Source organism: Camelus dromedarius, chromosome 6 (assembly GCF_036321535.1).
Source record: "Camelus dromedarius isolate mCamDro1 chromosome 6, mCamDro1.pat, whole genome shotgun sequence".
Classification (NCBI taxonomy): domain Eukaryota; kingdom Metazoa; phylum Chordata; class Mammalia; order Artiodactyla; family Camelidae; genus Camelus; species Camelus dromedarius.
Window position 1 is genome coordinate 62,481,223 of NC_087441.1, and position 17,007 is coordinate 62,498,229.

The window sequence follows — 17,007 nt, forward strand, 5'->3', positions numbered from 1 at the left end:
CAGACGCATACCTTAGCAGCCAGAGATGTATCCTTACATATTTCCTCAGGAAAAATTAATGAAGTGAATTAAAACAGACCTTCTTTCAAGCTGTTCCAAATGAACTCATTTCACAGCCTTTATCATGGCTTCCTTGCCATTTGGGAAATTTATTTAAGTTATTAAAAAAAAAAAGTTCCCTAAAATTCTCAGCTGAAAAATTGGCTTCTGTTTTTTCTACAAAGCTAACTCACCTGATTTGTCAGAACAGCTTGAAAATGAAGTGCTAACTGGTGGGTTTTATTGAAAGGAAACCAAGTGGAACACATATGTATTTTCTTAGGAAACTCAAAAAGCTCACAGTCATGTGGTGTTCCTCGGGGTGAATTCTTTGTTATGAATTACAACCTGCTTACTGATGACTTGTTAATAAAAAGTAGGCCTGCCGGGCCATTATTTTTTTCCACACAGTACACACAGTTTAGTTTTCTTTCTTTCTTTCGTTTTTTTTTTTTTTTTAAGTTTTCATTAATGCACTGAGTGTGAATAAATCTGTTTCTAATTTGTAATTGTTTTCCCTTCATCTGGACAATAATTTATTGCCAAATCTAACACTTGTCTATTATTAACATCCCCCTAACAGGAAAAGGTTTTAATTTTTCTTCCCCCCTCCTCCTTCATCTCTAGCCCCACCCCCTACCGCCCTGTTTAAACAGAGGGAATGGGACACCCAAAAGTTGCAGGATGGCAGGGATCTTGTTCGTGGAGGTCACCCCCAGATCTGGGCTCTGGGGAAGCCGGAGGTAACCTAGGGGCTCGGGGACCCGTCCACGTAGCATCGTAACGCCCGCCAGCTGGAGTTGTTCGGAGCTGAGAAAATAAGCGCAGGGAAAACTGTTGAGACAAACTAGAAACAGATGGTAACCTGAGGTGGCAGGACAACTTTATTTAGCGTGGCAGTTGGACTTTATTTATTTATTTTACACGCGCATCTGGTCGTGCTGGGGCGCCTTTCTGCGTCCTCGTGATTGCGCTGTTAATAGTGGATCTGATTTGCCAAGGAGTATTAGCAATTAACTTCACTATGTATTCAGGTCGATTCATATTTTAGTGGGCCTTTGTGAGGCATGTTAGCGTTTAGGCTTTTGTGTGGAAAGGGCGTAGAAGCTGCCGTTTGAAGTTCCAGTGGTGTGGAAAATGTGTATCTACCAATTAAGGACGGTAAAGTGGCCCCATCACCGGAGAACACGCCAAGTTGTAAATAAACAGCCAGCAGGATACTGACACGTTGCTGTGGATGACTTCCTGAGGTTTGGAAATACTTGGGGTTGCTCCTTTGTGGACATGTGGACGGTGGGTCCATGGTCATTTTCACTGGAGGTGTGAGTACAGGTCTAGGGATGGCTTCGGGACGCTGAATTCCTTAGTCCGTGTCTCCTTCTTCCACCATTATCTCTGTCAATATTTCAAGTTAGAGAAGTTATTTCATGATGTGAAACAAATACCATGTGAGATGGAAACTTGATTCTGCAAAAGCAAAACAATAAACTCAGACTCATTTTCTTTTGGTTCCCACTGGGTGTAATTTTCACCCTTCTGAGTTTGGTTGGGGTCTTAAATTTCTAAAAAAGTTGTGATTACTGCAGTGGTTTCCATGGAGTTGCCAGGGCTCCATCTTTGGGGCAGGTGGATGCTTGCCTGATTTATAGCTAATCTGGCAGAACTGGAAAGCTCGGCTAATTTGAGTTGTCACCTGGAAATCTGGCAAGTCTTATCATTACCTGTCAGACTCAGTTTTCCCAACCACCCAGAGCTCATTCCCAATGTGTGCAGAACTCTATCTGCTCCAAATATACTTGAATTAAATCCACATGGAAGTTGGTACAGGGGACCTTGTATAAGTGAGCAGGGCTGCCAGTTACGTAGTCACTGCTCACCTAAGAGCTCCAGAACCTGTAAGTAATGAAAATGTTACTGAGGTAAAATTATCAAAGTAAGTGAATCCTAGTAAGAGGAGTGTGTGCGTGTGCGTGCATGTGAACTAGACTCACATATGTTATGATGATGTGAAAAGGAGTACCTTCTAAATCCCCTGTGCCTCTCAGAAAACAAGGACACTGCACTTTTACAAATGGGAGCAGGCACTGCTTTGATCTGAACTTAAGGAACTAAGTTCCTTAATCTGAACTAATGGAACTTTGATCCATTGCAAAGCTAGATGTTGCCAGAGAGTAGAAAGTCTGACATGGGCACGTCGCCCTGCCGGGAGCCAGTCTGCGTCTGCTGGTGCCTGGAAGCCGGTGCTGTCATCACTGAGCGGGTCCTGCCTCGTGGCAGCATCACAGATGAGTGCCGCTTGACTACTTCTTCAGGTGTAGAATGTGGGATGGGAGAGCAGAGGAGAAACAGAAAGAAACTGGGAACTTTAAACCAAGGCTGTAGATGTCACAGTGTCGGAGAATGTCATGCTTTCTATCCAAGACAGTAGACATCTACAAAAATTCCATACATTTTCACTCAGTCAGCAACTGTTTAATCAGGATCCACTCTAGATGCACTTTCCTTTCTCTAGACATTATAGTTCTGAATAAACAAGGACCGTATCATGACTGGTTATGACCAGAATGTCGTGTCCATTGCAGGAGAATATTCTATGGCTGGTGGGCTGACAAGTCTCTAATATCGCCAAGCCCTGAAAAGGAAAGAGTTTAGGCTTTGGAGTCAACCTGACTGGCTGTATGATGATAAACAGCTTACTTAATCTGTCTCAGCCTCATGAGTTTCTCCACTCATCTAAAAATATCCCTGCCCCAGTTCTTGGGAGGATTAAACAAGATAATGAACGGAAAACACATAAAGATAGTAAGAATTTAAGCAAACAAGTTTCCTTCCTCCCTTGTTCTTCTGCGGAAAATACTTGTTGAGGATTCAAGATTAGATCATATTTTCTTCTGCTAACATGTAGCCACATGTTGATGAAACCTTCACAACTCTTCGAGCCAGTCAAGTAAGGAAGTTTTCCTGAGCCACCAAAGCACCATGGAGCCTGTTGGAACAAGAATCCACATCCTCTAAAGTCAACATGTCCTGATAATGGGGTTGGATGAATCCAGCCCTTTTTGAATGAATCTAGCCCTTTTAGAATCACAATTCACATGAAATACTAAGCTGTAAATATTGCAGGCACACAGATGACTGTTCAAATTCAATTCCCTTTAAAGAGAGAACAACATTACAGATTATGAAGGTCAAGCAAAGAAGGGATGGAAATAGCCAAGAACACTTTTGAATAGAGGTTCAAGTTCAAACGAAGGAGGAGCACTTCAATTACCTTTTCCTCCAAGCAAAGGGGTGGACTGGTCTCACCTGTTTCGCTTCCGACTAAATTTCTGCCTCCTTCAGTCCCTTCCCTGGAGGATTATTTAAAGAGCCTCCGCTTTCTCACCATAGGCAAACTGCCTTGGAAAATCCTCTGTAGATATAATTCTCTATCTTAAAAAATTGGCACATGTGTATTTGTGGGTGTGTGTGTGTGTTAAACCACCCTTCTCTTAAATCTTCCCTTGGGCCCTGATTTTTAGGACTCAAGCCCAGAAATAATAGGAGCCTAGCACGTTACCATATGATTTTTTTCATCTTTTTTTTTTCAAGGCTTGTTAAAAAAATCCTGATCCCTTGAGTTCAAAGCCTCAGTATGTCCCACGTCTCCTGACGGACCTTCTCCAAGCCATGCCTCTTGTTGATTCATTGAGTCAAACCCTCCCACACAGTGTACTTGTTTGGCAGCTTGTATCAGCTGGTATCTTCTCCCTCAAACCACCGGGGACTCTTCAAACCCCACAGTTCGCATCCTATGGGTGGTTTCCCTCCCTGTGCAGCATCGTATCCGTGTGCGCGTGTGTGAAAATCCAAGTTTTACTGTCTCACTCATCGTCTCCAGAGGGAGTTCAGGCTTCCTGGTCTGTGTTTTTCACAAGTCTGGATATTTTCAGCTCCCACCATACAACTTTACACATTCCCTGGTCTGGATATCAGTTGTGGATCTGGGAACATAATGACGCATCGGAGTGCAAGTCTCAGGTGAATAAAATTGATAAAACTCCCAGCATTTCCATCATGTCTTCACTAAAGGAAAGTGCTTCTGCTCTAGGTGTTCCCAGCCTTCCCCACCGTGGGTCTGAGGGTTGAAGATTGGGATGTAGGGGAGGTGACGGAGAATCTCCCAACAGGGTTGGAAATATTTTCTCTTCATGATGGGGCTACCTGATCAGCTCAGTCCTTGGAACTGGTAGACAAGCTGTCGGGAAAGGTTCTGACCAACTGCTAAACTCTGCCCTGGTCAGCTTCCTTCTCAAGGTGTGCCCTGCCTGTCACTCTCACGAGGCATGGTCGTCAGTGCCAGCGTTACCCTGGGACAGCTGGCTTTTCCTCTCTGTCATGAAGGTGAGGTGTGATGCAGCCAAATGGCCATCCTGCCAGTTGTGCCAGGGTCAGTCTGGCGAGTGCACATTGTGTTTAGTGAATCCAAACACATCAGGAGGAAAAAGAATAATGATGGAGAATCTCAACACTGTTCCCTGGAGCTCGGTGCAGTTTGGAAGTCGGATCGAAGCCCAAGGCAATAAGTGGGCACATATTTCCAGAGGTCTTTTCAGACCAGAATTTTGCTTCCCTGCCACCCTTCCTTCCCAGAGATTACAAAGATGTGATTTTCTACACACCATCTTTCTTTCTTTTTCTTTTTTAATTGAAGCATAGTCAGTTACGATGTGTCAATTTCTGCTGTACAGCATAATGCTTCAGTCACACATGTACATATATTTGTTTTCATATTCTTTTTCATTATAGGTTACTAGAAGATACTGAATTAGTTTCCTGTTATACAGTAGAAATTTGTTTTTTTAAATCTATTTTATATATAGTAGTTAGTATTTGCAAATCTAGAACTCCTGAATTTATCCCTTCCCACTCCCTCCCCTTCTGGGTAACCATAAGTTTGTTTACTATGTCTGTGAGTCTGTTTCTATTTTGTAGATAAGTTCATTAGTGTCTTCTTTTTTCTTTTTCTTTTCTTTTCTTTTTTTTTAGATTCCACCTATGAGTGATAGCATATGGTATTTTTCTTTCTCTTTCTGGCTTCCTTCACTTAGAATGATGATATCCAGATCCACCCATGTTACTGCAAATGGTATTATTTTATTCTTTTTTGTGGCTGAGTGGTATTCCATTATATAAATATACCACAGCTTCTTTGTCCAATCATCTGTTGATGGACATTTAAGTTGTTTCTATGTCTTGGCTATTGTATATAGTGCACACCATCTTTCCTCTCTTGGTTCTGTAACAAGTGTGACCCCCCTGGGCTTGTATTACCCTGTTCTTTTAAAAAAAAGGTTAATACACAGCAAAATCTTATTTTCAGAGAACTATTTTAGAGGAAAATCTAGACTGAATTAATAAACTCTGTTATGGACTGACTTGTGTCCATTCAAAATTGTATGTTGATGTCTGTTAATTGATGTCCCTAGTACCTGAGAATGTGACTGTATTGGGACGAAAGTCCTTAAAGGCATAATTAAGGTTAAGTGAAGCCACTGGGGTGGGATCTAATCCAGTATGAATGGTGTCCTTATAAGAGGAGGAGAGTCAGACACAGACTTGCACAGAGGGGTGACCCTGTAAAGACACAGGGGGTAAGCTGTCTGCCAGCCAAGGAGGGAAACCTTGGGAGAAACCAGCCCTGCTGGCACCTTGGGACTTCTGGCCTCCAGACTGCGAGGAATCCATTCCTGTTTAAGCCACTCAGTGTGTGGCACTTTGTATGACAGATCTAGCAGACTAATACACTATCCTTGAGGGAAAAAAATCTTTTAAAGGGATGCTAATACACTGAAGACAAGAATATTGGCTTGGAAAACTTGTTAAGAGTGTTTTTCTTGAAGTTTGTTTCCTCCTGAAGCTGCATGTTTATAGATAAAATATAAATGGCTAGAACTTCTTGAAAGATTTTTTCTTATTAGTAGGTCAGCTATGTTCCCCACACACTTTCTATCCTATTAATTCACTTAGCAGATCTTTTATTTCTTCATTAATGGGAGAAAAATAAGTCTAGACACAGTGCGGGCAAATGATCATATACTACAAAGGAGTGAATTCAAATTAATTAATTTTTCAGATATTTCAGGGGTTTAAAAATGGACTTAGCTTGGAATACAATTTCCTCCATGAACCTTCTGAGGTACTGGGGTTAGATTGCCAGCCTCCGCCATGAACGTATCTAAAGGACAGCCTCCGTGTGGGGAGTCAGTGTGAGTTTCACTCCTGTTTGTCTCCTGCCGTGTCTGACAGGTCAGTACGGTGTATGTTATAGCAAGATTTCTTCCCTGCTCTGTGTGTTTCCATGTTGGAAACATCTCAAGAATACTTGTTTTTGTTTTATCTTCCTCTGGGAAAACTGACAGATCTAGCAGTTTGTAGAACCTATGTCTCCCTTTGAGTTTACTTATAAGAAATATTGACATTTGTTCCAAAGTTTGCTTTGCAAAATGCCCAGGGAAGCCCTCCATCTGAACATGGACTTCTGCCTGTTTCACACACGGCCAGAGCTCAGGACGCTTCTCCCACCCACTGAGTCACAGCAGGGCAGCAGGGAGACCCTCTATCCTGTTGGCAGACTCTGGCTCCCACCATCCCCCAGAGGACGCAAGAGCAGAGGCGGATGCTCGGCCAAGGAGGCTAGAGGCTTGCGTTGCTGGCTGGTGGGCAGGAAGGGCCTTCTCCCCTCTAGCTTGGCTCGTAACAGCCTCCTGCCCTCCTGTGGTCCCTGAGCTGAGGAAGGGGCGTGGCAGTGGTACGGAGGATGAAGGAAAGGAGTGATGATAGTTATTATGGAAAGAGGAAAAACAAGCTAGAAGACTCCTGGGATGGAAGAGACCCTGGGCTGAGAAAAAGGACCCTGAATTAGGATCATTTTATAAGAAGGTTTAACCAGTTCCCAGAGAGGAATCCCATTCTTAGACAAGGGTTCTTCTGAAAGGGATTTACAGTTGACCCTGGAACAACACGGGTTTAAATTGTGAGGGTCCACTAATATGTGGGTTTTTTTTTTTTCAGTAGTAAACACCACAGCACTACATAATCCCCACGTGCTTGAATCCCTGAATGGGGCAACCATGGATCTGGAGGAACCATGGAAATGCAAGATCACATACACCGAGGGCCGACTCTAGGTTATACTCTGATTTTCAGCTGTGTGGAGGGCCCGCACCCCAACCCTGCATTGTTCAAGGGTGACCTGCATTGGGCAGCGTTCCCAGGGAAAGCCCACAGGGGAAAAGGAAAGCATGATTTTCACCGTCAGAAAGAGAAGAAAGCAGTCAAAGATGTAATATTGAGTCAAGTCCTCCACGGGACCCTATATGTTCTATATTGCTGTGTAACAAAATTGCCCCAAGCAACGATCAGTATCTATCACCTCTTAGAGTTTAAGTGAGTCAGGATTCCAGGAGTGGCTTGGCTGGGCAGTGCTGACTCGGGGCCTCTTTTGTGGATGCAGTCAAGATGCTGGTCGAGATGTCAGCAGGGCTACATCTTAGCAAGGTTTACCTGAGACAGGAGGATCACTTGCAAAGTGATCCTCACATGGTTTGAGAGTCGGTGCTGACTGTTGGTGGGAGGCCTCAGTTCCTCTCCACATGGGTCTGTCCCAGGACTGCTTTGGTGTCGTCACACTGAGTGTCCCCATGTGTGTAGTCCAAGAGAGGGTGGGCCAGACAGAAGCCATCTGTTTTAGGACCTCACCTAGGACCGCCTAGCATCACTTCCCCCATCTTCTGTTCTTGAGAAGAGTGTGCCTCTGTCTGACCTATGTTTAAGGGGAGGAGAATTAGGTTCCACCTTCTTGAGAGAGGCGTGTCAAAGGATTTGTGGACATGTTTTGAAACCGCTGCGGCACCTGTGTCTCAGTCCTGCAGGGACGCTCTGAAGATAACGCAGTTTACCCCCAGAGTGGTTTCCATCAGGGGCAAGGGAGCTGGAGGACTTAGTCTCCTGGCTGAGCATCATTGGATACCGGCTGCCGGAGGTGGGTGGGGCTTCAGTTTCCAGGCTCCCGAAGGTGGAGCCCGAGAGCAGCTCTTTGAGGAGAAGGCAGGTGCTGACTGTGAAGAGTGAACCCGCTGGTGGCAAGCCGGGCAGAGGGATCTGAGGGATGAGAGGCCACACGCTGAAGTTCTCTGCTACAGCCCGGGAGCATTGTGTTGTGATGCAGCATAATGAAGAGATCTAATGGCCCGGTGGCTCTTCTATGTGTGTGTGTTGGAGGAGCCATTCAGTGACATGGCTCGTTAGCCTCTGGGCGAGCAGTGTCTGGAGGAGAAACGGTGCCTGCCTTTCTCCAAACTCCTTTAATCTGATCTTCAGATTTCAGGAATTCACCTTATCGTCCCTTTCTTGTGCGATTTCATCTCTGAGTAGAATTCACTCTTGTCTCAGAGAGCCTGGGAGCAGATGTCAGAAAACTACATAATGAAATCAAATAGCAAAATAGAACCAGGCAGATGCTTGCCCAAAAGAGGCAGGGGAATGAGATGGCTGGACACCAACGGTTATTAATAATACTCTGGACTTTGATGGTGTCTTTCATCTGAGCCTCCAAGAGCTGCATGGCCATTTAAGTAATCCAGGGAGTTATTTTCTTGGATAGAACCTTTAAATCCAACAGGTCTTTTGAAAGTTTGGTGCTTTGAATGTTCAACTCTTTCTGGATTGTTCTCAAGGGAAAAGTTATTTTGATTTATAAATCATATGGAGGTTTTTAAAAGTCAGTTATTTCTTAAAACAATAGATAGTTGCACTGCCTTTGGCAATATTATGTGGAATTCATATATTTCCTTCGTTTTCCGGCTCGAAGCTGTCTTCATGAAATTATTTAAGTAAGTGATAGAACATTTCTGTTCAGCAGGGAAAACATATCTAAAGATCCTGCCCGAAATTCGAGTAACCATTGGTTCCATTCTTCTAACCATCTGTTAATCCTTCTGCATGAGATGCCAGATGAGCGGTTGCAGAGGTCTTTTCTGCAATTCCTCTGCCCGATACGACTAGAGAGGGAACAGGGCTGCGGCAGTGAGGTGGCCCTGGCATCCAGGAGAACAGGCCATTTCTAAGCTGATATTTGGCTGGTGACTAAGAATGGACTCTACGAGCCAATGTGCCTTGGAGGTTCTTCACCAGAGAAGCGAAGCACAGGAGACAGACAGGAAAGACCCCACCTTGACGTGGGCCTAGAAGCAGGTCTCCCACCCAAGCTGATGCCTGCCCTAATTAGAGTCAGCCGGCACCAGGCACACTGAGGCTGCGCTGCGAGTGCGGACGCGTGAGATTCTGTGGGGAAGACGCTCGGGCTGTATCTCATTAGCTTGTCACAACTCTTCCCGCAAAATGGACGAGGATGTGTTTTGCCTACCGACTGGTCACTAATGGTTTCATCACTGCTTGTTTCAGTCCTGAGCCGAAAAGGGCTGCTGCATAACAAATCCCGGATCGGGAGGAGAAAGAGTTTTGCTGCCAGGACTGGAACCACAGCAAAGGACATGTCCCCGAGGGGCGCGGGATTCACCTGCCGTCCCCTGCAGCGCCCGCTGTGTTTTTCCAGCACTCAGTGTGAGAAGCATCGCTGGGCCTCTCAGGCCTACGGGGTGGACTGACAAGGGATGTGTTTGCGGCTGTCAGGAGGCTGGTTGCTGCTGCGCTAGGGATACTCTGGACCGGACAGTCTTTTCTGCCTGATGTTTTCTTTTTCTTTTTTTAAATCGGGGAGCAGGAAGTTTTCCTCTCCCCGCCTGTGGAATTACCAACGACGTCCACTAGGTGGCAGCACAGAGAGCACGGCCACAGCGCGCTCTACTCTCCAGCCAGGGGCTGGGTGTTAACAGGACAGGGCAGCCCAGGATGGATTAGCAAGTGTCCATTATGTCTCTTCCTCCCTCCCTCCCTCCCTCCCTCCCTCTCTCTCTCTCTCCTTCCCTTCGCCCTCTCTCCTTCTTTCCCCCTCTCTCTTTCCCTCTCTCTCTCACTCAGAAAACACCATTCAGAGCCTTGTGCTTTTTCAGACTGAGCAGTGCATCCAGCCTCCTCCCGAACGGTCTACTTCTTTACTTCTTTGCATAAGAAGTGAGATAACATTTTCTGCCCCAGTTTCATGCAGGGATAAAGCAGGCATTTATGACTCCATTTGTACTCGTGGCCACATTTCCTTTTATTCTGTCTAGAAGTCTCTGGAAATGAATATTTTTCTCTTGAGGAAGGGATTCTGCTCACCCCGTGATAATTCCTTCAGTTCAGACACTTTGTCCCCTACCTTAGGTTGAATCTGGGCTACCAGGTCCCACGACATTTTGCCAAACAGCAGGGGAGTGAAAGGGGAGTGGATGCCAAGTTCCTGGCCCCTGAGAGATTGGATGTCTCCTCACAGAGCCCTGAGGAACCAAAATAAATACAAATCCATTTCGTTTATATTCTGTGAGGTTTGCCCTAGTTTTCTGTCTCATCGCCTTGATACCCGGTCCCAGCGGGCTTCTGGAGGGGCGGGCTGGACAATGTACCGTCAGTCGGTCAGCTCTGCCGGGCAAGTTAAGAAAACCCAAATGTTGTTGATTCGTTAATTTATTCCTCACAGCTGTGCTTCTAAGCTCCTGTCTCATTTCTCAACGTCTTCCCCCTCCCAAGCCTGGCGCCCCACCCCTCCCTGTACTGCTGAGCAGACAGCACTTTCTGGCCTCATCTGTGTTCACAACCCTCATTTCAACACCCACTTTCTCTTTAGCTTCCGGAGGTCACTGTCGGGACCCCCCACCCTCCACCGGAGGAGACCCCCTAGATCCATTCTGAGGAAGGGGCTCTGACAGCTCCTAGTTCTCACTCTTCCCAGCCTCTGGCCTGCCCCTTCCCTCACCCCGACCATCCCCAAACTCTCTTCCCATCTGGTTTCAGTGACTCTTTCCTAATTCTCCTCCTCCAGGTCTCTTTGCACCCCGCCCACCACCTTATCTCTAAGAGGGAGGCCCTTCCTGATCTTAGAGCTTTACTCTCCATCATGACCCCCAGGACCATCAACCACCCTGCTAAGTTCTAGCATGCTTTCTATTTAACCCACTGAGCTGTCTGCATCCCCCCCCCCCCCAGGCTCCGTCCTAGCTGCCAAGCTCCAATTCCACTTGAAAGGTCTTCTGAGCATTCCATATCATTATCCCATGATCACTGTAACCCAGATACATCTAAAACCAAACTGTCTCCTCCATGGAGCAGACGATAGTCAGCATTTTCCTTCCTGTGCCAACTTTAATGCCATCTTGGATAACAACCTGAAAAATTTGGTGGTGTCTGTGCCTTCTCCATCTCCCCTTTCCTACACATCCAATCCACAAGCAAGTCCCTCAGCATTGTCGTCCTTTCCCCACTTCTACAATATGACAACTGTGGTGTGAACATTTCACTTGGAATCGGGGGGGGGGGTGGCAGCTTGTTGTCAGCTGTGAGGCATTGAGCGAGTAATGTTTGCAGTGCTAACCCAATGTCATAGAACAAAAAAATCATAGCGAGCAGAGATCACATAGTCCATCTCTCTTATTTACGAATAAGAAAACCAAATCCATGAAGTTGGTTATCTGAGGTTTCTGAGCTGAGACCCAACACTCGGTGTTTAGACCACAAAGCCAACACTCTTTCTTCTGATCCACTGGCTCTTCAGGAAGCCCTCAGTTAAATGGAAATGTGGCTTTAGAAGGAAGAGCACATGAAGCCGTCACTGTTACTGAACACAAGACCTTTTCCCGCTAACTGTCCTGATGGACAAAGAAAGGTCAGTTCTGAAGGGAGCAAAGGCAAGGAGCCACATCTAAGGAGGCTGCCTGGGAGCCCGTATCTGGGTTGTTGGCATCCTTTCGATCTTCTTTCCATAACACAGTAGCCTGGATTTCCTTGGGGGGTACTTTACCTGTGCCTCTCCCCGCCACAGGTTGGGGACACATGACCCTACCCTCACCCCCAAGGGCAAGCCTGACTGACCTCATTCAATCTGCATATTTAATCCTCCAGACCACTTATGGACGCATTCTTCGGAAGGCACATGTGACCTGGACCATGTGTGGAGCTCAAGGCTTTTGCTGGGTCTGCTGAGAACGAGCTGTGACCCTTAGAGCTCTTGGCATCCATCCTGTACTCATGAGGGAGAATCTGTCAAAGCAAAAGCCAGGATGGAGAAAGGAGGGCAGAGAAACAGAGAAGGAGAAATCACATCGCGATGACATCATTTGAGCCCCTGGATTAAGCGTTGCCTCAAACCAGCCCTACCCTTGAATATTTTATGAGCCAAGAAATAAATCATTTTGAAAAATCCAGTTTAAGTGAAGGCTTCTGATATTTATAATCTAAACATTTCTTGTTGATACACTCTGGGAGGGGTAAGGTGATCTACAACATGGTGGGGACCAGACCAACAAGGGGGCAGTAAAACCCACCTTCTCCCACCTAACTCAGCTGCTAAAGGCCTGGCATGAGCCGAGGCCACTGCTCCCAGGCTTCTCTCGGACACAGAGCCCCCGAAGAAGGAATGCCTGTCCATTCCTCTAGTGACGGGGAGGAGCCAATCTTGTGTTTTGGGTGAGAGTTTAGGCTTTGAGCAACCGGTGATGCCCAAAGGTTTTTGTGGGCTGTTGGAGAAAACAGCTAAAGAGGAGCAGCAGTTAAATGCTGGAAGGGTTGCCATCTGACAATGGGAAGAGGGGAGCTGTGCTCCTGGGAGTCAAGGGTGCAGTATAGAAGGATGAAGTCAGGTAAGGGAAGAAGGGAGAAATGAGACGAGGAGCGAACTGTGGTAAGTAGACCCTGAGTCTCACAATTCAGAATAGATGCTTGATCTGAGCCCAGAATGTTAAACTGCTAAAGACTTCCAAAACCCACGTGGAAAGATGGCAGGAAGTAGAGAGCAGCGTGGGGGATGTCCTATCAGGCAGACTCAGGGCTGGTTGTTTTTGGTGGTGCGTGCAGACCATTGCAAGGGAGATGCTCTGTAACAATCCCTTTGCTGTCTGGTGGTCTTTCCTTGCAGCACGTGAGGAATGATACAGGAGCCTCCACTACATTTATAATATGCAGAGGCTTCAACCACATGTTATAAGCAACCATAGGTACCTGGAGGAATCAACCGCTGGGTGAAGTTGAGCACGTATTTAAAACGTGTTGAGGGGATGCTTTGTGCCTCACTCTACTAGCTTTACTACCTGTAGGCTTCATCCCTCCCTTGCCTCTGGGGTTTTAGAAAAAAGTCTACCCCTTGTATATATAATGGAGCTATGCAATCAGTAGCCGTTTATTGTAGCCCTGCGGTAGTCATTAGTGCTGTCTGCCAATATATGGGGCTCCCAGGCACATGGGAGAATTGTACCTTCCCTCTTCCTTTGAACTTAGGCAAGGCCACGTGACCTATTTTGGCTAATGAGATGCGAGTGGAAATAATGCGGCAGAAGCATTAAAACCCAGAACAAAATTTGCCTCCTTGTTTTTTTTTAAACTTTGGCATGGTGACAGTCAGCTGTTGGGATGGTGGCTGCCCCATCCGTCTGAGTCCCTGAGCGACTCAGATCAGAAGCGCGATCCTGCTGCTCCATCCAACCCTGGCAGACTGGTAGGCAGCCTGGGCAAGAAGTAAAGCTATGTTGTTTTAAGGCATTGAGATTTCTGGCTTGTGCGTTAGCACAACAGCACTGAATCCATCCTTATTTCTATAGAACTAAAAATATTCTAGAAAATGTGCTTGAGATTGGGATGAATCTGACTGCCCCTTAACCTTTGCTGACTCACATCTTGAGAAATGACAGGAAGAAACATTAAAGAAGGTAGCATTTAAAATCTAATTAAAAACTTTAAAATCTACTATAATTTACTTTTAAGTTCCTTAATTCAGATGTAACTATTTCTTGTTAATATGATTCATGATGTATGTACATGTGTAGGTATTCATGATTTTTATGTAGTTATATTTTTGGGGATCTTACTGTCTTATTTAAGATTATTGACAAATACTTGCCATAAGTTTATGGAAGACTAGATTAATTTTGATTCTATTAGATTCTTTTGGCAGCGAGTTACAGGGAAAAACTCAAATCAAACTAGCTGGTGTTATAAGAAAGTTTACTATTTCATAGATATGGGGTATTTCACGTATAATAGAAGTTGAGGCTCTGGGCTGTTTGATTTAGTAGCTCCGAGCTGTCATCAAGGACACAGGTTTTTCCGTTTCTCTAAGGAGCACCCCGTCGGTGTTGACTCCCCGATCTGGTGGATCCAACACAGCGGCAGCAGTGCCGGGCACCACATCCAGCACGGCCAGCGCCCAGAGTTAGACGATGCACTGTTTCTTCCCGCATCCTTTTCTTGGGAGGGAGATACCCTTCCCCCAAAACTCCTGAGAAAACTTTTCCTCTCATCTTGGCGGCCAGAATTGAGTCCCATAGCCGTTTACAAGCCAACACTGGCCTGGGGGTAGAATTATTATGGTCAGTGTAGACCACAGTGTTCACAATGGACTAACCATGATTGGATAACTCATCTTTTATTGTTGGCTGTTTAAGCTGTTTCTTGTTTTCACTTGCTGGGGACAATTTGCGGTGTCATTTCTACTCTCTCACTCTTTTCAAGTTTTCCTTAAAGATGGAATTGCTGGGTCAAAGGGAATAAATATTTTTACCACTCTTCCTATGTATTACTGACATATTCTCCAACTGGATAAGGATTGTACCAAAGTATAGTACTGTCGGTCTTGTGAATAATATTCTGTTTTGACTCTACAACACATGCTGTGGGGTAGTCAGTTATTGGTTGGAGTTACAATTCCTTAATTATAAGTGAGGCTGAACATTTTTCTGTAGTTTGTTTACTCTTTTTGGAATGTGTTCTCTCAGAAGGTAGTCTCTCTGGCACAAGGGTCGGAAACGTTGAAGTCTCAATCCCCCAAGTAAACTTGGCATCTAGCTCTATCTCTGACACAGCAACGTTGGAACTAGGAACTGACTCAACCTAAAGTAAACGCCAATTGTCCAGAGACTCACATGATCCAGATGGAACCCACAGGGGACTCTTAGCAGGGAAATGTCACCCAGGCTCTAGGCCAAACGAAAGGAATTGCAGCTCTTGGAACAGAATTCTTGGAGAGCACTTAAACACAAATTATTTTTATGACCACATGAAATTATTAAGTTAGAAGCATCAAAAAATTTAAAATGATACTCACATTTAAAAACTTTGAAGAATAACATTATTCTTAATGGAATTTCCCTAAAGAAATTACAGTGGGATACAAGGCTATAGCTATACCTGGGTTTAGCTCAACTTTTGATTTAATAGCAAACTCATGTCCTTTCAGTAAAACAAAATAATTTGGGGTGGTAATTTTGTGTTGAAGGACACAGCTGTATTTTTTAGCAGTTTCCTGTTTCCTAAATATCTTGATCAAACACTACTGTAGGCTTCAAATGTGTTCATGTTATTGTTTACTGTTGGGTGCTACGGGAGGCTCTGAGGGGGTCTACGAACTCCTTGACCTTGTCTGTAAAACTTTCTGAGCGTTTTTCACGAGAGAGTGAGGGCTCGCGGCTTTCAGACCATCAGAGGGCCCACCGTCGTCTCACCCGCAGTTTTCACCCATTTTCATTTTTACTACAGCTTCCTTTCACCGGCTTCTATCCTCTCGTTTGCTTCCATTCTATTATTTTTCACTCAGTTTCTCTAAAAACTCAGGGTTTGGGTTTGGGCTGTCCTCCTCAGGGTTTAACCTCTCTGCTGATTAACCACTTTGTGTGGCTCCTTTTCCTTCATACAGAATGGTGAGGGGACAGAACTTTCTGGTTAATATGTTACACTGAATATCTAAATTAAAAAAATTTTTTATTTTATTTTATTTTATTTTCTTGGTGGGGGGAAGTAATTAGATTTGTTTGTTTATTATTTTTCACGGGGGTACTGGGGATTGAACCCAGGACCTTGTGCATGCTAAGCACGTGCTCTACCACATTATTTATTGATTCTTTGGTTTAGAAGTCACTTCAGGGTCTTTTGTCTCATATCAACATTGTAAACATTAATTTTCATTCTAACAGTTCACAAAGGGTCACTTGTGCTTTCTGGAGTTTCCTTTGAGCTCTTTGCACTAGAAAAGTGCAGCAAAATTATGGAGGGCTTCCAAAACCTCAGCGGAGGTAGACCCATCTTGTCTGTCCCTGGCCAGCTCAGCTGCATCATTCTGGCTTAAAAATTAGACAATTACATGCATGTTTTTTGCTTAGCCCTAAAAATATTTCCAGAGACTATTGGATTTTAGATATTTTTTCCAATACCAGAGCCTCAGGAGTATGTTTTTTTCTATTCTGATAGACAATGACAAAGGATAAAATAAAGTTGAAAATTAGACCTAGCATTTTAGAAACAAGTAGATATTGTTTCTGAACAATAGTGAAAAAATAATCTATATAAAACAGTCCTCTGTCAAAAGGTAGGGTCAGAAACACAAGGGCTGTAATCACATCTGAAAGGTAGACTGGATTCCAGTGAGCGTCGACAGAGCAGAGTGTAGAGAGGAGACATCCACCTCTTCTCTTTTTAAAGATATTAATCTTTATATCTTTATGCAGTTTATTTTTAAAGGTCATTCATGAGAAAGAGAGAAAGTCTCAATGCAGTTGCCTGATAGGCAAGATAGGATCCCTAACAAAGGATGCTGTCTGGGTAAAATATGGAGACGCAACCAAGGGCCAGGGGTCTTTCCATTTTCTGTAAATCCAGACCTAGTGCTTGAGAACTTCCTGGGAAGAGCTTGTGCAGAGATGGGCTGCAGATTCTGCAACGCCGTGCCTTCCTGACTGCTGGACGCTGCTGAGAGGCCAGGGTTGGTCCCACTCTCTTCGTGCTGTTCGTGAAGTGATGGTTGAAGTTGCAGTGATGGCAATGATTGGTGACTTAATGCCATTCTCAGAT

At 44.9% G+C, this 17,007-nt stretch overlaps 1 long non-coding RNA gene across 1 annotated transcript in view; it reads left to right on the forward strand.

The window, feature by feature from the left end:
* LOC116154337 (uncharacterized) overlaps window positions 1–12,368 on the forward strand; it is a 282,683-nt gene extending 270,315 nt beyond the window's left edge. The window contains exon 7 of the long non-coding RNA XR_004138161.2: window positions 12,076–12,368. This is a non-coding gene — a long non-coding RNA (uncharacterized LOC116154337). The remainder of the gene's footprint in view (window positions 1–12,075) is intronic.
* Window positions 12,369–17,007: the final 4,639 nt, after the last annotated feature.